The sequence below is a fragment of the Alligator sinensis genome, unplaced genomic scaffold, assembly GCF_000455745.1.
Source record: "Alligator sinensis unplaced genomic scaffold, ASM45574v1 scaffold243_1, whole genome shotgun sequence".
Taxonomy (NCBI): Eukaryota; Metazoa; Chordata; order Crocodylia; family Alligatoridae; genus Alligator; species Alligator sinensis.
This window is the reverse complement of record NW_005841841.1, coordinates 5,962,947-5,990,845: the sequence shown is the minus strand read 5'-3', so window position 1 is coordinate 5,990,845 and position 27,899 is coordinate 5,962,947. Positions and strand designations below refer to the sequence as shown.

The following is a 27,899-nucleotide window of genomic DNA, read 5'->3' as shown; positions in this document are numbered from 1 at the left end:
TCCCCATATGGCTCCCAGGAGTAGCAAACTACTGCACCCATCACTCCTGATCTAGGCAGTTTAAAATATGCAGCCTAGACCAAGACTGGGTACAGCAAAAATTTGTTCACACCCTCAGAGTGTTGGCCTCTGTCTATGTCTTCACCTAGCCAAAGCTGGCATTCAGCGGGCTTAAAGGTTAAAAATAGCCACCTGATCTAATTTAGTTTGCCCTGGGGTGGGCCTTTCACCAAGACCCAGTCTCAGCGATCAGAAATCAATCTATACCCATAATGGTATAGAAGTCCTATACAAACAGACCAGTCTAAACAATGGCAGAACCTGGGCCAAGATAGACTTCCATGCACACTCAGACTTCATTGATCGAGGCAAGACTGGTGCATCAAACTTCATTACAGTTACCTGCACAGCCCCAGGACTGGGAAAGCCTAGCCCCTGGGCTGTGATTTTCCTACCCACCTGCCCGGCACCAGGAATTTTCAGTCCCCCTCGTCCCTTGCCCCCCCATCGCCCCACATCCTACAAGCTGCTCCAGGTGCTATTATAATCACCATTTGCAGATGCTGAGAGCTAAAGAAGTAAGTAAGTACGTACAAGTGGGGGGAAAGGGACAGGAGAGATGGGAGTATAGGTTCACTGCAGGGGTCAAGGGCTAAAAATAGCCTCTGCTCCCTGAAACACTTCCACAGACCCTGCAAGCTCCCCTGATCCCAGCTGCATTCCTGATCCCCTGCCAATGGCTCCTATAGGTGCTGCCTGCCTCCCTTCCCCCCACCAAATTGCTCCCACGAATGCCACCTGCAGAGTGCTGCAAGGCACCTTATTATTAAATAAAAGGTTTTGTAAAGTTGTTTTCTCTTTTTGTGAAGAATTAGTTATATCTTTCTTCTGTTTAAATTAATGCCTTATGTTTTAACTAAGGTGTTGCAGTCTGATTCTTTAAGGTCCTAGGAGATGTTTTAGCACTTCCAGCTCCATGTTCACACTCACAGGAAAGGCAAGCACTTAGCACATCAAGTGAAAAGAGGTTAAATTACTGTCGACTATGTTTCTCTCAGACTGCTTACCACCATTACTGTTTACTACTGATCCCTAATGCAGATGACACTAGTACCCCCTACCTGTCCATGAATACCATCCAAGGAATACAGATTCCCCCCGTCTGCTTACCCCACCCAATCCTCCCCAACTAACCCTTCCTATCCTGACTTACTGTAGGGCAGCCATTTTTAACAGGATCTAACCTCCCCCCTAACTACCCCAAACATCTGTACTTATCCTTTGTGTCCACTCCTGGGAATATTTCTTAAGGGGCCCAATCATAGAAAGTTACAGTTGGAAGAGACCTCAGGAGGTAATCTAGTCCAACCCCCTGCTCAAAAAAGGACCACCACAAACTAAATCATCCCAGCCAAAGCTTTGTCTAGCCAGGTTTTGAAAACTTCCAGGGATGGAGCTCCCACCACCTCTCTGGGTAACCTGTTCCAGTGTTTTACTACTTTTTTTAGTGAGAAAATTCTTTCTAATATCCAACCTAAACTTCCCTTGCTACAACTTAAGACTGTTGCTCCTTGTTCTGTCATCTGCCACCACTGAGAAAAGTCTAGCTCCATCCTCTACCTTCTTCAGGTGGCAGCTGCAATATCACAGGAATTTGGGGATATTTTTGCTCCATGTACAGTTTAGCAGCTTGAAGTGCCTTGAAGAACATACTACTCATTGGTAATAGAGTAAACATAGTTTATTCCCTCCCTGGAATAACAAGGGAAATATTCCTAACATGCTCTAATAACAGTATAACAAGGTCACAACAAAGCCAACACCAAGCCCTTAACAAGCAACTTGGAAGCTGGTAAAGGGTAATTTAAGGATAAGCATTTTAATTCTATTTTAACCATTTGTGGCCCTTTAGAGGGGAAAAAAAAACAAAACAACTCATCCCTTTCACATTAAGCATTGCAAATTAATAGCAGCAGTGGCGACGCATAGCAGGTGCACAGTTGTGCACACCCTGACAGGCCATGCCCCCTGGTTAGACAATGGGCAGAGGGAGCAGGGGGGGAGTGCTGGTGCCCCCTGCAAGTGCTGGCTGGGGACTGGGAGTGCTGGATGAAGTGCCACAACCACTTCCCAGTTGGTGTGATTGGCTGCGGGGGGGGGAATTCCACCCCCAGTCAGTGAGATAGTCATAGGGGGCATGTGCCTCCCCATGAGCAAAGGTGGCACCAGTCACCCATGAATAGTAATATATTTCTTTCTACTGGGTAAAAACGTGCTTGGCCTGGTTGGAAATGTTGTGACACAGCAGAGAATTTATGCAGGTTTGTGATGAATAAGGCAAAATGTATTCAGAGTTCATCCGTCTTGCATGGAGTACAACAGAGCAACACCAAAAGCTTTTGTACATCTAGTGCACAACTAAAAGGGCCTTACATAGCTGTAGGTAAAAAAAAAGAAAAAGAAAAAAAAAAAAAAGAATTGCACATTTCTAACAGATAAGTTATTAGGGATTGGCTCCTGGTTCTGGACTTAAGTAGTTGAACAGGTAAGGCGTCAGGAGCCATTTTGAAGTGCAAAAAGAAAGCAACTGGAAAATTTCAGCAAAAATCAACATTAAAAAGAATCTTTTAGTTGGGTATTTAGATACTCAGAGGTCAAGAAATCCCAATGTAATGACTGCCACCTTAACTCTGCCTTTTTTGGTAAGTGCATGCAAATACACATAATTTTAATTACTAACGAATGTAGATGCTGAAGTACTGCTTTGTCTATCCATTTTGTAACAATGGACTGAGGTGTCATGTACCAATGGGTCAAGTGTCAGTTCACCATGGATGGCTGAGATGCTAGTGCAATAAGGCAGCACTAAAGTCTGCTGCTCTGTGGTGTTGGGATCTGCAACAAAACAAAACAAACACATTGAGGGCCATTCTGAAATCTACACCCAGGCCTTGTCAACAATATCTGGTCTCCAATAGTGGCAAATAGTGAACATAGTAAGAATATAAGAAATATATCATATGTAAAATGGTCGATATTCTGTCATATACCTACAGATAAAACTGGATGTTTGAGTACCTGGGGCAGCAGCAGTGCATGGGGCAGAAATCAGGGTCTGTGTTGCTAGTGGCAGCCAATTTGGCAGCACAGCTGCTGCTATTTTTGCTCTTCCTCTGGGGTCCACACTGGGGGCTGTACCCTAGTTGCCCCATCTTCATTATTCCACTGCATGCACCCCAGTTATCAGCACTGATAGCTGTAGTAATATCTTGAGTCTGAGTTTCCATCTTGTCCATTATGTTTAGTGTAAACAGGTCACCCACTCAGCTTCCTTACTGAGGCCAGTGAGCACCATGTCCAGGGTAACCAGCTAGTTTATAGGAGACAGCCTTGTCCCCGCAGTAAAATGTAAACAACAATCAAGTCAGCGTGCTAACAGTAGACAAACAAACCAACTCATCTTGCAGTCCTTATACCTTGGACTGAGGAGTGGACACACAAGCTGTGTTTCTCCCAAAACATGAGGTCCTCTTCTCTCTCTCTCTCCCCTCTGCTCAGAGGTTTGAACCCTTTTTTGTGGCTCCACCCTTGTTTACTACTCATCAGTAGTAGTTGCACCAGTTCCAGAAGGCTGTTACGCCTTAAACTTAGTTTCCCCCAGAAAGGGACCATGAATTTGCCAATCTGTTTCTGAACCTAGCTGGTCTCTACACTATCCTATAGAAATAGTTCCCCATACTAATTACTCGTTGTGTAAAAATTACTCCCTTTTAATAATTCTGCTGCCTCAATTCCATTGGTTCTCATTGAGGGTTTTTTTGTTTTTTATTATGAGCCATTTTTAGAGTTCCCTCTTCACCTTTTTTACATTGTTCATGGTTTATAGATCTCTGTTTTATCTCCTCCCTGCCATTTCTTTTATAAGCTGAAGAGTCCAACCTTAGCAAGCTGTTCCAAACCCTCAATGATCTGTGTTTGCATTCTTTGCAACTGATCTAGTTCTAACTTTTTTTTTTTTTTTTTGAGATATAAAAACAAGATTTGCACACAATATTCAAGATATGAGAACACCATCAATTTATATCAGGACATAATGATATTTTCTATTTTGTTTTCATTCCTTTCCTAATGATTCTTAAGCTATACTTTGCCTTTTGGCCACTGCTGTAGATTAAGCCAATGCTTTTGTGAGCCACAAACACTCCAAAATGTCTTTTCTGAATGATAACATTCAAATTAGAGTTCATACTAATTTTGGTACAGTTAGGGTTACTTTCCCCACATGCATTACTTTACACTGACCAATATTAAAAACTTTCTTCTGCCACTTTATTGTCCACTCACTCAGTTAAGTAATATTCTTCATCATTAATTTTGAATTAGACAGCCTGGAATAATTTAGTATCATCTGCAAACTTTGCAACTTATATGCCCTTTTCCAGGTGATTTATAAATAATACAGGACCCAGCAAATATGAATATTTGAATACCTGTGATTTTTATATATTTTCATAGATCATAAACTGGTTAAAAGACTTCCCTGGGGATCTCATGATAGCTTAGTTTCTTCAAGGGCCTTTGATAAAGGACTTTTTCAAAGTTTTTAAAAAAATCCAAGAATACTATATTAAATTGGATTCCCCATATCCATAAGCTTCTTGACAGCCTCAAAGCATTGTAGATTGGCAACATACAATTTCCCCTTTCAAAAACAATATTGACACTTCCTAAGATCATATTTATTCACGGGATAGTATTTTGTACTACAGGTTTTACCATTTCCCTGAGAACAGAAGTTTAATTCACCTATGGACAGATCTAGGGGGAGGCAAAGGAGATGCAGCCACATCCTCATCTGCTGTGTGGCACATGTGCTCTGGACACCGCGATTCACTGGCATGTCAGTGTAGCTTCTGCCAGAGCTCCACCTATGCCATGAGCTCTATGCTTACCAGGTGATTATTGCAGGCTTTAGCCACAGTCCCTGCTTTCATAGAGTTCCAGAGCCCAGGGTGCGAGTAATCACCACTGTACACCATCCCTCTCCCCCTACACTTGCAGAGGGAAAAAACAGAGATGAGCAGCACTGCAGCCAAATTCAGTGTGGATAGGGCAGGGTGGTGAGGATAGTGGCACTTACCTGCTGGGCTTTGAAGCTGCATGCAAACAAGGCTGTGGCCCCAGCCTCTGACAAGCAGTGGATGAGGTTGGAAAGCTCACTATGCATGCACTGCTCAGCAGAAGGGGAGGTATGACCCCACTGCCACACCCCCTAGATCCACCCATCCATAGTTTTCTGGGCCATCTCAGGAGCACTGTTAAAGATTGCCACTGTAAAAACCCTGGCTTCTAAAGTCCAGGCCCCTGGCACTGAAGCTGATAAGTGAGAGGTTGCACAGTTCTGCTAATGGTTTTTGCAATGTCATAGTTGAGTTCCTTTAGGACTGTTGGGTGAATATCATCTTATGCTGCTGGCATAATGTATTTAGTTTATCATTTTAGTCTAAAACTCTGCTCTTGTTCTGTCATTTTGAGTGAACTCTTCATATTTTTCTGATAAGAAGAAGGGTTTTGTGTGGGGAAACTCCACAACATCATCTGTGGTAAAGACCAATGCTAGGAATTCATTTAGTTTCTCTGCTATGGCTTTGTCTTCCCCAAGTGTACCATTTCATTCAGATTCTCTCATAGGTTTCACCAACTCCCTCCAAAACTTCTCACTTCTGGCGTATTTTCTATGAAACAATATTACTTTCAAGTCCTCAGATTATTTTTTGGCCTGCCATATCATGATTTTACACTTCACTTGCCATAGTTTGTGCGCCTTTTATTTTCCGCATTTGGGCATATTTTGAATGATGTATTTTTGCTTCAGATAGACTCCTTGATTCTGTTATTTAAACTTGCTGGGGAATGGGGGGCATGGTTTGACCATTTATTGTCTTTTTTGAGGTTATAAGGCTTGAAGAGTCCCAAATCCAAACAGCTCCATTACGTTCAAGTAATGCATTTTCAGCAGTCCTGTTGAAATGATGCTCAGGCTGCTGCGTTTTCCTACCAGGGATTAAAGGCGAGTGCCAAGACATTGTGGTGCCAGCATTCGTTTAACCTCTGGGTCTGACAACCAGAGAACATCAAAAGGATCCCTCCAGAGACTTGTGGATTGAAGTTCTTCATTTGAAGCCAAAACCTTTATATACAATTGAAGCAGAGAGAAAGAAGAATATAAGACAGGTATAATTAGGAAGATAATTAACTGAATGTCATGAGGCAACAGGTGTCTAATGAGAACTGACCTACTCTCATCCTATTTATCCTGTCCTCTTTATTTGAAAAATGGCATAAGAGTGCGAGTGATAATGGGAGAAGTCAGTTCAGAATCCTGGAGAAATACCAGAACTCTTACAAGAAACAGACAGCATATTAATTACGGACAAAGGTTGCCGAGAGGAACAGCCAAAGAAAAATGTTCAGCTACCAGCACTTTATCACACCCAGGACTGAAAGTGTACCACTTGCTGACCTCAGTCTTGAGATTCAGACATGGAAATCAGTGATGATGATGACGACAATTAACATTTGCAAAATTGATTGGCAAAAGTCTTTTATATCTTAATTAGACAACTAAATAAAAATGGCCATATTTCCAGAGATTCTGAAATCACATCTTTGATGTTAGACTTGTTTAAGCAACATCAGTCTAAGTTTAAATTTATGGGGCTTTTCCACTGTTATTTATTTACTAAAATTAGATCTAAGCAGGGGTAGATCCAGGGGGATAAACCCCATTGATTCCTGCATCTCCCAAGCCAAGTGCCTAGCAGTAGAAGCAGCATTTCCATTTAAGCAGTACCAAGGGAGTCATTTGACTTCATGGTTCATGATAATCTACCCAATTCCTTCTAAACTGTTTATTCCACAAGTGTTAATGACCCTCTCTCCTTTTTATTAATCATCTTAATGGTCACTAATCAAACTATCATTTCTTCAGCAATTGTGCTTTACTGTTAGCTGCTCCTGGTAATATAGTTCTTATTTCACAGCCCTGCAGGCTGTTTTTAACTGTAGCTAAAAACATTAACTCAGGTATGGAATTAACTTTTAGTGATGCATTCAGCGCACTGTCAAAGTGTTCAAGAAGGCTAGGTATCTATTTATGAATCTGAAAGAGAGGCTCATTTAATTATAATGACAATAAGACTATGAAACAAAGTAGGCAAAAATACTTAAAAGATGTTGTGATAAATATAAATCACGTGTTTAATGATACTATCATAATATATGATATAGCAGACAATATGATTAAAACATGTTCCAATAATGTTATACTTATTTTTGCTCCAATCTTGAAGTGAATAATACAGCCCTAGGCCCATAGCTTATTAGTTAAGGCTCTAACTTCTTTTTACCCAGAGAAGAATGTGTGTTATGTGATGATGTAACCACACCGCCTGCACTTCAGCGTTTCAAAATCCTAGACCCACCCATGTTTCTAAGCAAATTGCCACCATGGTAAGTACTTACCTAGTCCATTCTCAATGTTAAGTTTAGTAACTGAATAAAGAAAAATAATAAAAATTTAATTAAGGTTTTAACTGCATCCAATCTTTTACTCTTTATTCTGCCAAAATACATAAAATAAAATAAAAAAAAAAACAACAACCTTTAGAAATATATAAGAAGGTATTTCTAATAACTCAGGCTATACAAAGTTTTAGTTTCTACTTCATCAGCCTCTCTGGAAACAAAGTTCCCACTGGTTCAAAACTAATAATGCTGTTATTTGCCCCAGATTGTCCCTCCTTTTCCCAAATAAAATAGTATGATGGTTACCAACAAATGACTGATTACATAATATGAATTAGTCTTGAGGCTTCATCTGGAGTAGCAATTAACCACAGAAGTCCAACTTTGGCTTGCCCAGATATTACAAAGCCTTGCTTAGGTCGCACAGAATTTTAACCGTATAGTAAAAGTTATTTCTAACTTACAATTCATGAAAAATAAATATTAAAAAGCCTTTAAAGAATTTTGGGCATATCAAATCTGAAATACTACAATTGAGATATTTTCTAGTTATTAAGCCCCTAAAATATTTGAACAAAGTTTAATGTTTCCAAAACATCATTTTCAAGTACTGATGACTTGAAATTGCTTTAAAACTTTTTAAAAAGTTGCCGAGAAATAATTTGTCTTGTCCAGCATTCACAGCATCATGTTTATAATGGAGTACTGGTTACAGTCTGCATTATGGCTCCACCAGACAACACTTGGAGGGAATTGGGAGAGATTCACAAGGGGACTAGTGGGTGGCATGGATGGCCCCGTGTCTCTCATAGATATTTGAAAATTCTGCAGAAAAACCTACAGGCCTCAGGATTAAAGAACAAAAAGAAAACTCTCCAACAAAAATTTTACTATTAAGCTTTCCTTCTTACCTGGCATGTTCCTTCCACTTCTTCACAGCAGGTACCTTTGAAGCCTAAATTTATGCTGTCAGTTGTACATGGCCATCACACTTCAGAAAGTGGCCCTAGTGCCCTATGGTCTTTCTACCCTTGCCTTCCTCTGGCTCATTAGGGTGCGGCTTCTCTGCCACACCTTTGTTTGAAATGTTTTTCAAATCAGATCACTGACCTAGACTTTCCTGCTATGAGAGACAGATCTTTGCTGCTGTTTGGAGCCATGTGGGGGGTCTGGTGTAAGTGACTTGGGGTGGGGGAGGGGCAGATGGGGTCAAGGTGCTAGTGTGTCCATGGGGTGGGGGTTGATGGATGCACAGCAGGGGGGAGGGGCATGCCCCATCATGGGGAGTGCTGAGGGCTAAAAACCCCTGTTAGGGCTACACAAATTCCACACCAACCCTAACAATGTGTTTTTAGCCTAAGCTGGTGGGGAATGACTAGGCTTTCCCTGCCCCAGGGCTGCACTGCAAATGCATACAGGCATTTACAAGGTCAGGTTAACCCTTTCTAAAATGGTTTGACCGAATCTCAGTCTAAAGTCCCTGCCACACATTCAGACTAAATCTGGAGAGAAACCAGCTACACAGCTGTTACACATTTTCAAGCATTAACTTTGTAACTGGTTGGCTCTTTACAGCTGGATAGTCATCTCTATGATGTAATAATTACTTTGCATGTGTGACCACTTGAAATTCACTGCACAATTAACCAGTTACTTCCGTAATATGGGTAATGTGGGGCAGGAGCCTTATTTAGTGCACCTGCTCAGGTGGTTAGGTGAAACTAATGTAATGCCTGTACCTATGAAATTCTATTTCACCCCTACCACCTCTATGTATATAGGATCAATACCTAAATATATAAACAAATTGAGCTTTAACCAAAGTTATCTTTTATTCCTATACTCATTCCTTTGTACCATATATCTACTTTTAGTCAAAGCTACCCTTTTCACTTCCACTTGATTCCGCTCTTTTTTTAAATTGTGGCAACTCACTTTTACAATTCTTTAACTTTTCAAGTGGTTTCATGGACTTGTAGTAGGTCACATTTCAAAACATTTTATTCTTTTTTGTACTTGTATTTTAAAGAAGAAAATACTGGAGGATCATATATTATAGGAGAGAAACATATATATTGCCTTTCTTTTTAAAACAGGATTATTTATAGAATTTGGTTTGTTTGTTTTTTTTTAAATAATCTCTCTTCCACTGCACCATTTTACAAGCCTGGGTCTCTGAGCTCAATGTATCAGGAAAAAAAATCAAGGCCCACTCCACTGAAATCAATGAAATTACACTATTGCAGAACCAGCTTTAGTGAGAGAGAATCAGACTCTGCATTATACACTCCTGCTGTTCTTGACATCTGCAGCTCTTCTAGAATAAGAGGAACTCATGTTTCAGGATGTTATTCTCACATGCATCTCATTACTCAAATAAGCCAGGTTTATTTTTGGTTTTCTTAGTTTAAATCTTATGTAAAAGAATTGATGAAAGATTGGTACTCATGAGAAAGTGAAAAAAAGAATAGACAAGCTCTTCTTTTTCAGTGACAATTAGATACAAATGGTTACTGACAACCAAATTATTTTCTTCTCCCTCTTGGTGGGGGGACAAAGGAGTGAGATTCTGCTCCTATTGGCTGCTGACTTCAGTGCAGCTAGGATTTCTTCCAAGGCCACATATTCAAGAAATCAAAGACCTGGGGAAGGCATTTAAAAGAGAGAGAGAGAGAGAGGCAGCATTCTATTTAATGCATTCACATTACATAAGGAAATATATCTAACTGGAATCCTCGGCTACATTTCTTCTTGTATTTCGTGAATTAGGGGCTCCACCACAGAGACATTAGGTATAAAAGTGGCAATCTGCAACATAATATGCAGTGTAGCTTCATAAAGTCAGAAAATATGCATGAAGTGATGCCATAAAACCTAGTTATATGGTGTGACAAAGTGGTTGATATTTTTTTCAAACCTCCAAGACTTCTAAATATGACAGGCAAAATTCTAAATAGATATATTTGATCATATGCACCACTACATGGGTTTATAAGTCTGTACAATTAGGTTTATCTTTAATTTGCCTTCTTAGAGCACTTATGCAAGTTACATTTTTCATGTGAAAGTGCTCTACAGCCATGACAGCACATATGTTCACAGCTGCAGTGTTTTTTTAAATGTCCAATTGCACAAAAAGTTAACCCTTGTTAAATCAGCCATTAGCTAAAGGTACTGTAGAGCAGAGCACCTTAGGGAATTTCTGTTCAGGTTCCCTGCAAGGGATAAATGTGAGTAATTCTTTCCACATCCCATGTGCCTTTGCAGGGCTGTCACAGAAAAGAAAGAGTCTCTTCCCTGGGCAGTGGAAGAGGGAGATGCAGAAGGTATCCCTGCTGAGGTCTTGGGGAAAGGTATACTAGGCCTGTGAGACAGAGGGGCTCTGCTCCCCTCTCCCTCACCCCTGCTCTGGCCTCCGCAAGGCCAAGTGGGCAACTGCATGCTGCCACTGTCAAGAGGGTGTAGCTGGGAGGAGAGGGAATGGAGTCTCCCCACCTCATGGGCCAGGCCTGGCTCCCCAACTACCCCACAGCTGTGAGGCAGGGGGGATCCCTTCCCACATCCCCTGCTGGAGTCTCTTGACAGTATGCAGCTACTGGCTCACAGCTACCAGCTCAGCTTTGCCACAACCATATCTGGGGCAGGGGAACAGAGTGGAATAGAGCTCCAACACCTCATGGTTTCCCCCTAGTTACCCTGGCTGGGGTATTACAAGGAATCAGTTCAGGCCTTCAGGGTGAGGAAGCTCTGTTTCACTCCCCCCCTGCACCCCAGTTACAGCCACTGTAAAGATAAGCTGGCAGTTGCTAGCCAGCGGCTATGTGCTACTGCTGTCAAGAGGCTCGGGTCAAGCATGGGTCAAGCCTGGCTCCCTCCAATACCCCAGCTAGGGTGGCTTGAGGGGGCCTGTAGGTTAGGCAGGCTCCTTTCCCCTATCCCCCCACCCAAGTTTCTTAAAAGGGGCAATACACAGCTACTGGGTTGGCTTTCCATAGCCAGAGCTCAGGAAGGGCTGGGCAGGGGACAGGAGGGGTCTGCAGCCTCCTGTGAGGCTGCTGGAGCACACCCACCTGCTGGGCAGGGCCCGAGTAGGCAGGCTCAAGCCCTCCCACCCAACAAATGAAAGCCAATTGGATTCAGTGTCACTAACTCATGTCACTTTGTGTAAGTGCCATGGGTTAGAAAACCTTCCTGACAGGCTGCCTAAACATCTGTAGGCAGCCTTAGTCTTTTTCTTATGGTGGTAAGCTAAGGGATGTAACTGGTTGTTTTGAAACTGTAGGCCATCATTAAATCACATACACACACAAAAGCCATTGTGATACAACAGAACAAACTGTAGTTGGTCCCAGTACCTGGTATAATATGCCTGGTTTACAAAGTGTAAATTAGAGTGCTTCTTCATTTGGATGAATACAGTAACCATTCTTACTACTATACAGTTAAAATGCTAAAACTAAGTTAGTACATTTGTCAAATGAGAACCGTCCATCATACACTTTTCAGTTCTCCTCCAGATCCTTTTTAGGGGTTTGTTTTTGTTTGTTTGTTGGGGGGGCGCGGAGGGGAGGGGTTAGAACTTTTCTTTCCCTTTTTTTCCTCTTTAAATCTTTCTAACTTTCTTGCCATCATGATTTGCTTAAAGAGTGATGAAAAGGTTCATCATCTGGAAGGGTTTTTTTCCCCCTCCCAAGAATTCCATATTAGTAATTTTTCTGTAAAAATAACATTTAAAAAAACCCTTACCCATCTCGTGATTCATTAAGAATGGTTAATTGGAGCCTATGCAGAATCAGTAGTGCTAATTATGAGTTAAACAAGTTTTGAAAAGACACATGCATGACAAATGATCCGAGTTCAAACTGAGAGTCAGCAGAAGTCCTGATGTCACCCCAAATTACAATGCAGGGAACAAATATTGCATCAAACTATTGATACCAGTAACCAAATGATTAAAACTCTCCAATGGAGAGAAATTCACCAGTGGATAAGGGGGATATCATATTTCTTCTGTTCTCTGAAACAACCAGCTGAAAAAAAAAAAAAAAAAAAAAAAATAACCCTACCTGCTGAGTGTAAATATTCTGTAGGGATAACAAGAGCTAAAGAACTTGCTGTCTAATTATGGCACTCTAGTGCCACATTAGAAAAGGCAGTATGTATAGCCTAGAAGCATTTTCCCAGATTCAAATAAACATGAAGTTGAAAGAGTTGTCCCTGGCTTCTTAGACAAGAAAGAAAACTGTAAACAAATAAATGAAAAGTAATACTAAAAGGTAGCATTAAGAATCCTTCTCAGTATCTTAGAAAGAGAAGAGCAAGGCCAGCTGTATCACCTCAGGTGCTGTTTTTATTCAAAATTCTCCTTTCAACTCCACACCATAGCAAACATCAGTTCCAATACTGTAACCTGCCTGCCTTCAAAGAAGTGACCATTGATATCAAGAAAAATTCTGAACATTAAGGAACAATGGAAGATGTCATGGCGGGGTCCTGCAGGAGGTCCGTGATCTCCTTAAGGCCCCTTCCTCTGTGCCAAGTCAGCCCAAGGGCACCCTCGGATTCTCGCCCGCCACGTCTTTGATGTTAGATAAGGTTGGGAGGCTACCTCACATCTTCTTGGACACGGTCCGCTGTAACCTCTGGTCCTGTAGGCTCCCAGACCCCTCATGGGTCTTGTCCTGCAAACGGGTATTTCAGGGCACCCTAGCCTTATGGGCTATGCATGGCTCCAACCACCCCTTATACCACACCCCAAGCCTTGCAGTTGGAATGGACATTGGTCTGTCAAATACACTCACCTACTCTCTGGGGCCTCCTCTGTACTGTCACCCGCTCTCTGGGCTCTCCGTGCCCGCTCTGGGTCTTCTCTAGAATACTGCCCCTCTCTTGGGACTCTCTCTCCAATGCTGCCCTTTTCCTAGGGCTCTCTGCACCCCCTCTGGGCCTTCTCTGTAGTGTCCCCCCTCTCTGGGGCCTTCCCTATGAAGCTGCCCCTTTCCTGGGGACTTCTGTGCCCACTTTGGGACTTCTTGGTTAAGCCACCTGTCTCTCAGGCCCACTGCACTGCTACCCCCTCTCTCCAGGGCTCACCGTACTACTACCCCCTCTCTCCGGGGTTTACCACAGTACCATGCCCTTCCTCAGGGGCTCACCACGCCCACACTGGGGCTTCTCAATAGCACCCCCTCTCTGGGGCTCACCATGCCCAACTTGGGCTTTCCAATAATGTTGCCCCCTTTCTGGGGCTCTCCATGCCCACACTTGGGCTTCTCAAACACCCCTCTTCGGGGCTGGGGTCTATGCACCACGGGTGCTGTGCCCGCTGGCATCCCCATGCTACGCTGGGTCCCACATGAGAATACTGTGCCCTCACTGGCACTGGGGCCCCCACACCACTGTGGGTCCCTATGAGGATGCTGCACCCTCACTGGCACTGGGGCCCCCACACCACTGTGGGTCCCTTTGAGGATACTACGCACTCACTGGCGCTGGGGCCCCCACACCACTGTAGGTCCCCTATGAGGTCTTCTCCAACCCCTTATAGCCACACCCAAACCACCAGTGTAACAACACAGCAGAATGCAAACTCAAGCCTCTTGGCTACAACTTAATCCTAAGCCACCTGGCTGTAACAACATTGCTCAGACATCTTGGAGCTGCTATCCATAACTCTGCTTAAGCAGTACCTGCAGTTCTTGCTGCTTCTCACATCTTTGCTTTGCAAGCTCCTGCTCTCTGGCTGCTGGCAGGGAACTGCTAGCCTGGCCTCAGCCCCTGGGCCTTATGAGGGTGAGGCCCTGCCCCTTCTGGTCAGCTGACTTCCTGGTTGCCCCAGGCAACCCACAGCTGTGCTCGTTATTCCCTGCCAGGGCTCTCTCCCTGGCAGTTTCCCCTCTCTAGGAGCAGGGCACCTCAGTGCTCTGTGACAGAAAACTGACATCAAGATCCATGAGGTAGAGCTAAGAAGAAAATTGTGTACATGTAGCATCTACTGATATGGTAGGGACAATATTTTTTCTATGGGACACTGCCATATTAAACTAGCCCTTTTTTCTTTTGTTAACCTGTACCTGGACACTTTGAATAAAACAAATTAATAACTCATCAGTCTATGTATCAGATTTGAGATATCCATTGTCATTTGTCATAACCCAAGGGTATGATTTTGTGTGTGCTTCGGCACTGCAGAATTATTTCCCGCCACGAGGAGCTTTCTTTGCACGGTGCAATTCTCAGTTGCATGGAGAAAACCCCAGTGCAAAGGAGTTCCCGCCACCTGCACCACTATTGGCTGTTTCAAAATTATCCCCACGGGGCAGCTAGCGATTGGCTTGCTAGCCGTATAAGAGGCTTGAGCAGTTTCCGCCCAAGTCGGAGGACTCCACAACCATCTGGAGGACGAGGACTTCACATCTTGTGAAGAACTCTAAGTGCTGCGGAGCCCAACGACCCCAGCGTGTGCCTTAAGGAGGATACAGGGGCCTGATCAACCTCTAGCCTCTCCCCGTCACTGCCTAATCCCTCAATGTACCCTTCCCTGCGCGCTTTCGGTCCACGGAGCCTAGCAAACTTTGTGTGTGTGTGTATCCAGAGCTCTTTCCGAGTTATTTCAAGAGGCTCGAGTTTTTTTATGGGTCTTGTTCGTACGAGTTTTGTAACTGCAACTTAAGCGAAGTTTTCTCCTGCCTGCCCCGCCACCATCTACGGTGTAAGTAAAATAATCTTTAATCAACCGCTACGCGTCCGTGCCTAATTCTAGTCCGCCGTCCTGCATTCCCCGACCCACGTGCCAGGGCTGCTGGCCACAGCCCGCCACGCGCCCCCGAAGGCCTCAGACCACTCCCGGCCCGCACATCATTGATTAAAATTCTACTTGAGTTAACTTAGTTTCATAGTTGGTAGGGTCGGAAGGGACCTGAGCAGATCATCAACTCCAACCCCCTGCCATGGCAGGAAAAAGTACTGGGGTCAAATGACCCCAGCAAGGTTTTCATCTAACCTCCTCTTAAAGACCCCCAGGGTAGGAGCCAGCACCACTTCTCTTGGAAGTTGGTTCCAGGTCCTAGCTGCCCTGACTATGAAGTAGCGCCTCCTGATGTCTAGTCTGAATCTACCCTCTGCCAGCTTGGGGCTGTTATTTCTAGTCGCTCCTGGTAGTGCTCAGGGGACAGGGACTCCCCCAATGCCTGCCGGTCCCCTCTGACTAGTTTGTAACAGGCCACTAGATCCCCCCTCAGCCTTCTCTTATGGAGGCTGAACAGGTTCAGGTCCCTTAGTCTCTCCTCATAGGGCCTGCCCTGCTCCCCCCTGATCATGTGGGTGGCTCTCCTCTGAACCCTCTCAATGCTGTCCATATCCCTCCTGAAGTGCGGTGCCCAGAACTGGATGCAGTACTCCAACTGCGGCCTGACCAGTGCCGCATAGAGGGGGAGGATCACCTCCTTGGACCTGCCTGATATGCACCTGAGGATGCATGACAAGGTGTGGTTGGCCTTCCTGACCGTGTCCCCACACTGTCGGCCCATGTTCATCAATAATGATTCCAGATCCTTTTCTGCCTCTGCACTGACAAGAAGGGAGTTCCCCAGCCTGTAGGTCTGCTGCTGGTTCTTCCTCCCCAGGTGCAGCACCTTGCATTTGTCAGTGTTGAAACCCATCCTGTTCTCATCTGCCCACCCCTGTAACCTGTCTAGGTTCAGTTGCAGCCTATTCCTCCCTTCTATTGTGCCCACATCTTAATGTCATCAGCAAATTTGAATAGGGTGCTCTTTACCCCCTTGTTTCTTTCCTTTTTCAAAATAGATATTTTTCTTTCCAAGTAGACAAACTAATACATCCATGGTTAATTGTTATGACCTTTTAAAAAACTATTTAGGGACTAATTCTATTTCTGTTAATTTTCTACAGCTCAGAAATGATTTTGTGATTGTTGTATGTTAGGTCATGAAATGGGATTCAGGACTAGTGTATAAAGGACTGACACAACAACTTATTCAATGAATGACATAAAGTCTTTATTTACTACAAGTATTCACTGTTAAATGAGCCTAAAGCAAGCAAAGTCCAGTATATTTAGCCATAAAAGTGATAGTTTCTCACCAATACAGGCAAGAGGTAGTCTCAATCTTGTCAGCTTCCTAAGGTGCAGATCTGCTCATCAGAAAATCAGCTGGACAAGAATGACAAGATTTATCATTCTTGAAGTGTGTGCTGTTAGCTGTTTAGTTTCTCTTTTATACCATTTAGCTCAGCACCTTCAAAGCATTCTTGTAGTTGTGTAAAGCAAGAGAGAATCCCAAGCAGTAATTAACAGGAAAATCCTGTTAATGTAACTGATCATTATTGGTTATCAGAAAGTCCCAATTTTGACTGAAATACCTTCCTCAGTAACAAGAGGTTATCAGTTTCTACTAAGTTGAAACATATCAAGAAATTGATTAACAACCAGGAAAAACATAAGGCTTGTGAGGAATCATCCTTGGAAGATCAAGGGAACCACTGAGGCAAAATAAGAGTAAGTCAGGAAGAGACACCTAGCAAAGCCCATATGGAGAATCTCTCTTCCTACACATAAACATGAGTTAATTGCAAAGAACTATTTACTCTACTAATTAATCAAGGATAGACAATTCACACAGTTACATAACAGACACATAGAAGCCTGCTTAAAATTATCATAAATATAACAAGATAAGCTGGAAGTGATACCTCTTTTTTCCCAAAAGCCCCAGCCACAAACTTCCATCCTTTTGCACTATGCAAATATCACCAATATTTTTTATTTTAACTAGATAGAGATGCACTGATATATCTGTTTTATATCAGATCTGCACTGATAAAAAGAAAATTAACATTATTAGCTATTGGCTTTTTTTGGTCAGTGTAGCCAGTAATGTTCACTGATAAATATAATATGCCTTCTGACTAGGGACCCCAGACACCATATGCATGGGAGCAGGTGGGGAGAGGGATGGAGCCATGGACTGCTAATCCAGAAGGCATGGGGGAGTAGGGATGGGAGGTAGCTACCTGCCACTGCATGCATTCCCCAGGAGAGGCACAGGGGGACATGTACCCATCCCCAGATTTGTGCCCAGGGCAGATGCTGGCTGCTTGATTTGGGTTCAAGGCTCTCTGTTCTGCTGCCTTTCCCTTGAGAGTCCTGTACCAGCTGCATGCCCCCTGTCCACCTACCCAGCAGCAGTGGGGGTGGTAAATTGTGCCTCCCACTACTGGGTGGGCATGTGGCACACAGATGGCATGGGGCACCTGCGGCAAAGGCAGCAGGGGAGAGAGCCCTGAGCCCACAGCAATCAGCTTGCATCTGCCTTCACCCCGCCCAGCTTGGTTCCGGTTAAAAGTGTCCCCCCCCCCCCCCCCCCCCAGAGCGCCCCCCCCACCCCCCACACACACACTTAAAAAATAGTAGTGGTGGTGCTTGAACTAAAGTTAATTAGATGAACTTTAGTTCAAGCATCCCTGCCACCATTTTTAAGTACTGGGAAATGGATCCCCTGGATGAGTCACCTGCAGCTCTGTCCTGCTCCCTGCCATAGCCCCAGGTCCCATTCGCCATCCTAGCTGGGCAGCACCCCAGCCCCAGCCCCTGTCCCACTTCTTCACTCACCATGGAGGCCTCAATCTGTGCCCCGCTCATGCTACTTCTCTGCCCCATGCCTCTTCCCCTCCACAGAATTACCTGTAGGGAGCTGATCTCCATGCTGCCTGGCTGCATTCCAGTAAATCAATTATTGGATCACTGTCAGGCAATATGTCTGGTTAATAATTGGCTATTGGTATTGGCCAAGAAAATCTGTATCAGTGCACCCCTAATTTTAACTTTTGTAAGTAGGCCCAGCTTAGCTTGAGTTTCATAGTCATCATTGTATTACTAATCATTTGTATTCCAATAGCATCTAAATCCTCTGATAAAGAATTTCCTAAGGATTGTACAGTCCCTGCCTCAAAGATCTAATTGTATGTATTAACAAGAAAAGTAAAGGTTAAAGACAGTTACAAAATAGCAGTGAGGTAAAATGACTTACTCAGGGTGCAAGTGCAACCAATAATAAAATCCAGGTCTTCTGGTTGCCTGACTACCCATAACATGAGTAGTTCCCAACTTTCCAGTTCCATTGGCCAGGCTGAATCTCACGTGAGGTCAGAACACAGGGTCAGTTGAGAGGTATAATCCAGTACACTGGACCTGATCCCATGCACCAGGTCTGATCCCAGGTCACCAGCTCAGTCCTGTTTGTGGCCTGATCCTGCACACCCAGATTCAACTGTATACTTGCACAACCCTGCCTACTCAGATCTGGCCATATGCTGGCATGATCTAGCATGCAGGGCCATGTTGTGAGGCCTTCAGGGCCCCCTATAAGTCTGGAAGGGGAGCGGCAATTAGCACTGCCATTGCTCCCCACCACCGAATTTCTGGACCTGTGGGGAGTCCTGTGGGCTAGATGACATGACTCCCCAGGGTGGTGTGACAGCCAGAACCAGAGGGGTTAAATCAATAAATATATGCTCTTGGAGACATCTGGTAATTGTCTGACAAAGCTTGCAAGTTTGTAACCTGCAAATGTAACTTGTCTGTCATAAGTTTAACCAAAGTGTTGAAACTGTCTGCACTGATCATGAAACTAGCTAGGCCCCAAAAATAAAATTGCAAACATCAGCTAGTCTAACGGTTCTTACTTAAGCTTCAGCCATAACGACAAACCCTGACCACAAAATATAATTAGCACCTTTCATAAAACCAAAGAGGAGCTGAAAAAGAGGAAAAAACCAAGGGGTTGAACTTGGATGGAGTGAATGCTAATCTCAAACCCCAAAGTGATGTGGTGTGATTTGCTTATTGGGTGAGTCCAAGTTTAGGCAGTAACCTTTTATGATAATTTCTAGCACCTTCTAATGTTACAGGGTAACAGCTGTAGGGCAAGATTGTGAGTGGCTCTGAGCTAACAGTTTAGCATAAGATAAAGTATAAAGGAGCACGTATGTCAAGTGACAGAAAGACAGAAAGACCATCACTGTACCAAGCCTAGACCCCAGACTCCCAGTGTAAGCGAGGACTGGATCATGACCTAGGGAGCTTCCCGGTGACCCCTTGAACAGCATTGATCGGGGACGCCTGACTTCATTGGAACAACTTGGCGTGCACCTGGCATAGAGAGACTGCCAATAAGTTGCAAACCCCATGTGGGAACTCTTTGTCATTTTGTCTATCTATTGTTATTATTTACTATTAACTTTTTATTATTGTACTATCTGTTTGTCATAGTAACCTTTCTGCTAACTGTTGTATGCGTGAGCTATCAGTAAATTTGCCTTTGCTTCACTCCCAACTTGCCTCCTCGATCCCAAACCCAGCAGTCTAATGGCTGATACACTCACAGTGCCTAGCCAGCCTGTGACAGGTGGATCTGGCCATTGGTCCAAAAAATGAGCTCTACTGCACTAGAGCATGGTGCCTATCCTGACATCATTGACTTCAGCAGAATAGTAAGTGTGCATGAAACAAAATTACCTATATGATGGTCACATTATCCTGAGTTCAAATCTGAGGTTTTGATTTCAACCCATCTGTAATACTGAGATGCATAAAAGCACATTTCTTATTCAAAGTTCTTACAGAAATTAAGGAAGCTTAAAAAAAATGTGATGTAACTCAAACATGCACATCTCAAATTCTGCCACTGCCTACATTCGGGGGGGGGGGGGGGGCGGGGGGGGGGGGTGGGGGGGGGGGGGGGGGCGTGTGTGTGTGTGTGCGCGCGCGTGCATGCGCGTGCACGCATGCATGGAGGGTGCTCTTTTTATGGTTTAAGATGAAAACTCATTGTGCAAAATGTTTAAAACCCTTGGTTTTAATTTAACCCTTAAATTTGCTGTTGTAGCCAGTGGCAAAGCCACTCCAAGGCTCTGCATGCTAAAACAACTTTACATGTTGGGACACCACCCAGATTATCTTGCCAGCTTCAAAGTAAACTCGAACTCCCCTTTAAGCACTGAAGACACAACACCAAAATTCGAATATGTTCAGATATTTTCTTCCCATGTCTGCTTCTCATAGACACAAAAGCACGGTTTATTAGCACCACTGTCTACCAGATAGGGCTTAGGGATCATTAAAGTACAATTAACCCTTAAATAAAACATGAAATATGAACACAGACAACTCAGTGTCCTAAAATCAAAGTCTAACTTGATTAAAACAGCAATTATTATCTTAGCAATTTCTATATTCAGAGAGAAAAAAATATTCAGTACAATAATCTCACCCAATCCCAGATGTTACTTTGCTCAACAGAAAAGATGGCTACTGAGTTCCTGGAAGCAAAGGGCACATCATTGGCTGGGAAGTTGCAAACAGATGTTGAAGGCTGGATTTGTGATGATGACTCCTTGCTTTCAGATTGGTCTCTCTGCAGTCAGCATACTGTCCATATTTTATCCTGTCAACATATTCCTTTGTTCAACAGACTCATCATGAGCACACTTCTTAATTTGGCCTATTTCCAGTGTTTTACTTTGGGCATTATCCATTGGTCTCCCTTATCACCTTTCATTAACATACCAATCATTTCATCCCTCTGATACAGTCAGTTAGCGCCAAGTTCAGTGAATATGAGCTAGTAAAAAAACTATTACTATGTTGTGTTAGAAAAACTTCTTACAGTGATAAAGAAGGAAAGAAACATCATGAGAACAAACTCAAGGCCATAAGCTGCTTGCAAAAGGCAAGGCCACCTGATATCGCAGACACCAGCAAAATGAAAAGTGCAGATCACGATGAGGCTATACAGAACTTAAGCAATGATTAAATAAGGCTGAATATAAAAGAAAACTTTAAACAATACTGTAATTCACCACTCTATAAACAGGTACAACTTTAAAGCATAAAATATGACAAGCTACCCTAACACAGTTGACTTAAATACTGTGACAATATTCTCTAAGCACTTTTGCATGAGTCTGGGCCTAGGCGTGTCAAATCTCTTGAGAAAATCTGTTTTTGTATGATTTCTGGGCCATTTCTATATGCTCAATTGACTTGGATGACTTGGATTGACTTCAGACAAGTATCTACGCTTTTGGCTGTTTTTTGAGAGCAAATTCAAAGTATGGAATGTCGGAATTTACCCAACAGAAGTAGAAATATGCAGGCCTAATTTCGGGCTTTCATTATTTTGGTTAATCCTGGCCACATTTAGCATCAGTCTTGTCAGTTCCTCCAAGAAATCTGGTTCATGGTGTGATATAGCAGCATTTAATCTAATAAAACAATACTCAATCCAATTGCACAAGACCTTGAATAAATTCTTCTGATTAGCTACAGTAATGTGAGTACTGCTTTTTGAAGATGTAAAATGGCAGGGTTATTATTATCATATGTGACCTACACATTTTTATTCCTTTCATAGAGAAGAATATAATTATCCTGAGATATTTTCATAGACCTCATATAAATCCAAAAAGATCCGTTGTTTTAATAGTGGCCCCATATGCTCAGTATTAAAAAAAGAAATTTAACACCTGAATTATAATGCATCATAATGGCTATTTGTTCCAAACTAGCAATAAAAAATGTATGTATTTACCTATTGCAATGATCACTCTATTGAGAGATTAAACGTAATTTTCTAGACATAACCATTTTCCATAAACATTTTATGTGGATTTTAGTAGGATAAGATAAAATTAGGAAAATGGTCAAGATCTATGTACTAAAAATGTTTACATGATCAATTTTCTGCTTTTAAGCTACTGAAGTCTATCATGTCAAAGCCAGTGACAGGCATAAGGATAATGTTTGGTTCAACACACCTTTATATTTGAATTACTGATCTTGCATAAAAGAAATGCTCTCTCTTGCCAGACTGTTTAAACATAAATCTTTGGAGCCAAAAATCACAGCTGTCACAGCATCATACATATCCTTTAACCATTTACAGTAAAGATCTGACAGAAGCATTACAATCTTGAACAATTTTTGTATTATAGCAAGGACCATGACAAGTCTTTCGATACTCTACTCCAGAATATCTATAATAATAATAGGATTATTCTGTCTGTCCAGAGTACTCTAATTGGTTGTCTTGGCAGCCAATCACAATGCTTACTGAAACAACCAGAGTGCTCCAGACAGACTGAATAAGTGTGTTATTATTATAGATCCTGAGGCATTTCAAACATTTACGCAGGCAAGTCAGAGCTAGAATGAAGCACCGCAGCCCTCCCCCCTGTCCCCAGATGGAGTGGACAGGCTCTGCCAAAAGGAAAAGAACAAGAAAAAAAAAATGGTGAGGGTCCCAATCCCTTCCACCCCCTGCCCAAGCCTGCCTGCCTCTCCTGCAGCGGGAGGGGTGGAGTGGGGGGTTAAGCTGCCAGCAGCGATATATAATTGTATCGCATACACATATATATACACATAAGTATACAAACACACGTATGTGTGTGTGTGTGTGTGTAATATACATATATGTGTGTGTATCAATGATATATATCATGATATATGTATATATCATGGAAGGTTATCAATTGAAGGTTATCATATATACCAATGCAAGGTTAGGCCAACTCTCTCTATATACATCTCTATCACACACATATGTATTACATATATACATACATATATATACACATGTGTGTGTGTGTGTGTACTAATGAATTTCCCTCCTGAAAGGGGTGGGGGGCAGGTAGTGACAGAGGCGGGGGAAGACTGCTAACCCTAACACCCCCCACGCCGTGCTGCCTCTCAGGAGTGGGGGAAGGGGAAGTGTGCCCCACCATCCCTCCATCCCCCTCCATCAGCACCCCATGCTACCACTGCCTCCAAGAAGGGGCCTGGGGAGGAGTAAGACCAGTGCTACTGGCCTCGGCCCTCCCTACTCCATCCCTGCTCCGTCTCCGCCATTATGGCAGTGCTGTGCCACACTGGTTGCTTCAGTAACCAGAGTGCTCCAAGCGCGTTATGGACAGACAAACAGACTAAGCCCTTTATTATATTAGAACATATATATATATATGTACACAATATATATATAGTGTGTGTGTGTGTGTGTGTGTTAGTTTAAGTGGGTATAACCTTCCATTGATAGATATCTATCTCACACTAGGAAAAGACTTGTCTGAGTATATGGCAAAGGACTTAAACCTGTTGTCACAGATGCAGATTCAATTTTTCATTATTTTGAGCTATCCAATCCTATTGTAATTCTCTCTGCAAGAGGTAATTTTGAATGTCCATAATTAATAATGATGATATTAATAAATAAATCTTTTTGCCCCATTGAGTAAAGTAATGATTAACCTGGATAAGTTCAGGTGCCAAATCTACAGGACTTGGCTTTAATATCCTAATATGCTGCAGAAGAACATAGATCATTTCAACTGCACAGGGATTTAAGAGATTAATTCATGCCAACAGCCGATGGCAGGCTTATTAGGAAAGAAATCCAATGACGTTAACCCTTCAAAAAGCTGATTAACTGCAATGATGACTGGCTCTTTGTTGAAGACGGTCTTCTATATTTTTGCCCTTTTTACCTAAGTGGTTAGCCAGTTTCCAGAGTCTTCAGAGCTTGTTTTCAATGGGAAAAGGAATTGATGATGATATCAGGTCTAACTGAATTCCTATTTATTTACAAGGAATGCATATAAAATTGTGTTTCCCTGAACACTCTAGAAATCAAGCAAGGAGGATGTTTCATTGGTCAGAGTTGCAAGTCTCTTTCTAACCACTACTTTATCCAAATTTTTCTTGTCTCAGTTTTCTCTCAAAATCACACATCTCAGATGGTGGCTTGGCTTTTTTTCCTGCTTTCTGTAGGGTTTCTACTGCTTTTTTCTCACATACATACATGGCTGCATAAAAAAAAAATCTGCTCCTACATTTGTTATCAGATGCCTGGGAAATCCCTCAGACTACATGGTCTAACCACCACCCAGATTTACATGCAACATGAGGCAGTGTACCTTAAAGACTAAATCAGAGATGTGTAAACCTTTTTAAGCAGCAGCTTGCTATATCAGATACCAAGAAGAAACTGCAGGAAGCAAGGCTAAAAAGAAAGCAGTGATTAGAATACAAAGGGCGCACCTACATGAGATGCTACCATGTAGTTATTACTGTGTATTTATTTAGTACTTGTATTACAAGTTGTATTAGCAAGTTAATACACTACTGCACAGTACTGCACTATTATTAGGCACAGTAGCATCATCTAAAACACATTTGCCCGCACTACTGCACATTTATTTAGTACTTGCTAATACAAGTCACCTGTCTTTTAGGTGACACTACTGTGAGGTAGCCTAATATTGCTCAGTAGCGTATTAGCACTGTTTATTGCTATGACATGCTACTGTGCAGTAGTTTTCAGCTACTGTGCAGTCAGCATCTTGTGTACACATGTCCAAAGAGTAAGGAAAGTGGAGGAAAACACAGGGGCACTGCTGGGAGAGACAAGGTGTGTAAGAGAGAGACTGAGAAAGCACTTAATCCATTGAGGGACAGAGTTTATAAAAACGAATCCAGGTAATGGGATACATGACTGTAGTCTAGATTTAGACCATACTTAACACAATCCAGTCTCTGGATAATTGTTGTTCCTCAATTTCCTGTTTAAGTTGGTTTTAAAACAAGGAAGAACAGGGATTACTAAAAGAGGCTGAATGCTTTCAAGTCAGCAGGGCCAGATGGGATGCATGCTAGGGGACTGAGGGAATTGGCTGAAGTAATTTCAAAGTGATTGGGTATCTTCTTTGAGATCTCATGGAGGATGGACGTCCCAGAGGATTGGGAAAGGACAAATATAGTGCCCATCTTTAAAAAAAGGTAAAAAGCAGAATCCAGGGAATTACAAACTGGTCAGCCTGACTTCAGTACCTGGAAAGACCATGAAGTAGGTCTTCAAGGTATCTATTTTGAAGGACTCAGAGGAGAACAAAGTGATAAGGAACTGTCTGCATGGATTCACCATGAGCAAACCATGCCTAACAAGCCTGATTTCCTTCTATGATAAGGTAACAGGTGCTGTGGAAGAAGCTAAAGCAATAGATGTGATATACTTTGACTTTAAAACAAGGCTTTTGGACACAGGTCTCCCACAATGTCCTCATTAATAAGATAAGGAAATACAGACTAAATGAAACTTCTGTAAGGTATATACTGATTGAATCAGCTTGCTCAACAAGTAGTTATCAATAGCTCAATGTCTAATTGGGAGAAGGTATCAAGTCAGGTTCGCCAGGGATCTGTCCTTGGCTTGGTGTATTTAAAGTCTTGATTAATGATTTGGATAATGGAATTGAGTTTAGGCTTAGCAAATATGTGGATGACACCAATTTAGGTGAAGTTGCAAATACTCTAGAGGGTAAGACTAGTAACCTGATGACCTGGATAATATGGAGATAAGGTACACAATCAACCAGAATAAATTTAGTAAGGAAGAGTACAAAGTTCTACACTTGGGTCACAATAATTTTATATACAAATACAGACTGGGGAATGACTGGATAGGCTGCAGTTCTCCATAGAAGGACCTGGGGGTTACAGTAGACCATAAAATGAATATGAGCTAGCAGTCTATTCTTCTTGCAAAAGAAAGAGAGAAAGAGAGAGAGAGAGAAAAGAAAGACTTTGACTTTTAGAAACATTTATTCTGGGGAGGGTGACAAATTGGCGGGCAGGAAAGACCCTACAGGTTGGCCTGACAGTCTGGGCCTCAAGGACAAAGCCTGGGCTCACGGCCTGCAAGGCCTGCCTGCACAGTCTAGTCTGTGGTCTTTTTCACAAGTATACATTGCAGCAAAGGTAAATAAACAAAGAGGGGGAGGGCAGTGAGACAGGCAAGTGGGCCCATGGGCCTACAGCCCACAGGGCCTGCCATCACACTCTAGACAAAAAATGAATAAAGAAACATATACATACATACACATATATACAGTTCTACAGTGGGGACATCCAGGGGAGCCTCAGGACATCAAGGGTCGGCCCGCATGGGCAAACCCTGAGGCCTTGGCCCGCTGGACCCACCCCCGCAGGTGGTGGTGTCAGAGCACAAGCAGCAGGCATTCCCCCTCAACCCAGCACAGTGCCCCCTCAACAGCGCAGAACTCCTCAGATGTGGGCACCATCCGTCGAAGGACCTCATGCTCGAATTCAAGTGAGATGTGGGCCCACACCAGCAGGCAGAAAAGCTTCAGGGCATCATCCATCCCGGTCCCAGTGAGCCCGTTTCAGCAGCTCTTCAGGGTGGCCATCTTGGCCTAGACCAACAGGAAGTTGGCCAAGCCAACTGCGCCCTGCTTGATGCAGTATGGGAAAGAGTAGATGTATGCGTATTCTGCAATGTCCCGGGCCAGGGCCCAAAACAGCACCCCGAGGGTGGCAAAGAGCATCTGTAGCCAGGGGCAGTCAAGGAAGGCATGAAAAACAATCTCTTCCACTGCCCCTGGGCAGAAGGGACAGGCTGCCGAGGCCACCAGGTCCAGGTGGCATGCAAGGGTGCTGGTGGCCAGGATGCCATGTACCAATCTCCACTGGAGGTCGCTGTGGCAAAGTGGGAGTCCCTGGCTAGCCACAGGGCTAGTTTCCCACCTGGCTTTGGTCACACCACCCATCTGTCTCACCCGCCATGCCTTGTTGGTAATTAATTAGGTTGTTAGTTAAGGCGGGAGGCTGCCCATTGTATACCCTGATATTGGGGGGCTATCTGTCGCTTCATACCACCCCTACACTGCAGCCGATGCCTCGCAGATGGCATCTCAGGCAGTTAGCTCAACCATTGCCTTTGGCCATTAGCTGTGGCCCCCAACCCTGGGGACCTTTGGCTTCTGTAAGCTCTGGACCCATCTCAGGACCAGTCAGAATCTCAAGCTTCTCTGTTCTTTGTGGGCATCCCTTGCATTGGGCCCCGGGCTCTTTTGACCCTTTGGTCCTGGCTCCAGCATTGACCAGTCGAGTACCTCAGTGGGGCTTCCAACTCCTGCCTGCACTTAGTGATCGGGGTCCCCCATTCCCAGCTCAGGTGCTCTTAGAAGCATGCCTGGCCCTGTGGGGTCACTCCCCCACAGGGCCTCCATCTCGGAGGAAAGGCAGCAAGAGGACACAGCAGCCCCCCTGGCTCTCCGGGACCTAGCAGATCTCCTGAGGCTAAAAAGAAAGGCCTACAAAGGGTGGAGGATGGGAGTCACCTCCAAGGAGGATTATTCTGCACTGGTCCGGTTCTGTAGGGAGCAGACCAGGAAAGCCAAGGCTGCAACTGAACTCCAGCTAGCTTTGAGCGTCAAGGACAATAAGAAGTCCTTTTTCAGATATGTGGGGAGCCAGAGGAAAAGCAGGGGCAACATTGGACCCC

General features: G+C 43.5%; 1 long non-coding RNA gene across 1 annotated transcript; it reads right to left on the bottom strand.

Annotated features, from left to right (window-relative positions):
* Nucleotides 1-1,992: 1,992 nt before the first annotated feature.
* Nucleotides 1,993-14,281, bottom strand: LOC102374946. Its single transcript, XR_322892.2, has 3 exons — nucleotides 14,217-14,281; nucleotides 5,141-6,190; nucleotides 1,993-2,895 (listed from the first exon to the last, which is right to left on the bottom strand). It is a non-coding gene; the product is annotated as an uncharacterized LOC102374946 (long non-coding RNA).
* Between the last annotated feature and the right edge of the window lie 13,618 nt (nucleotides 14,282-27,899).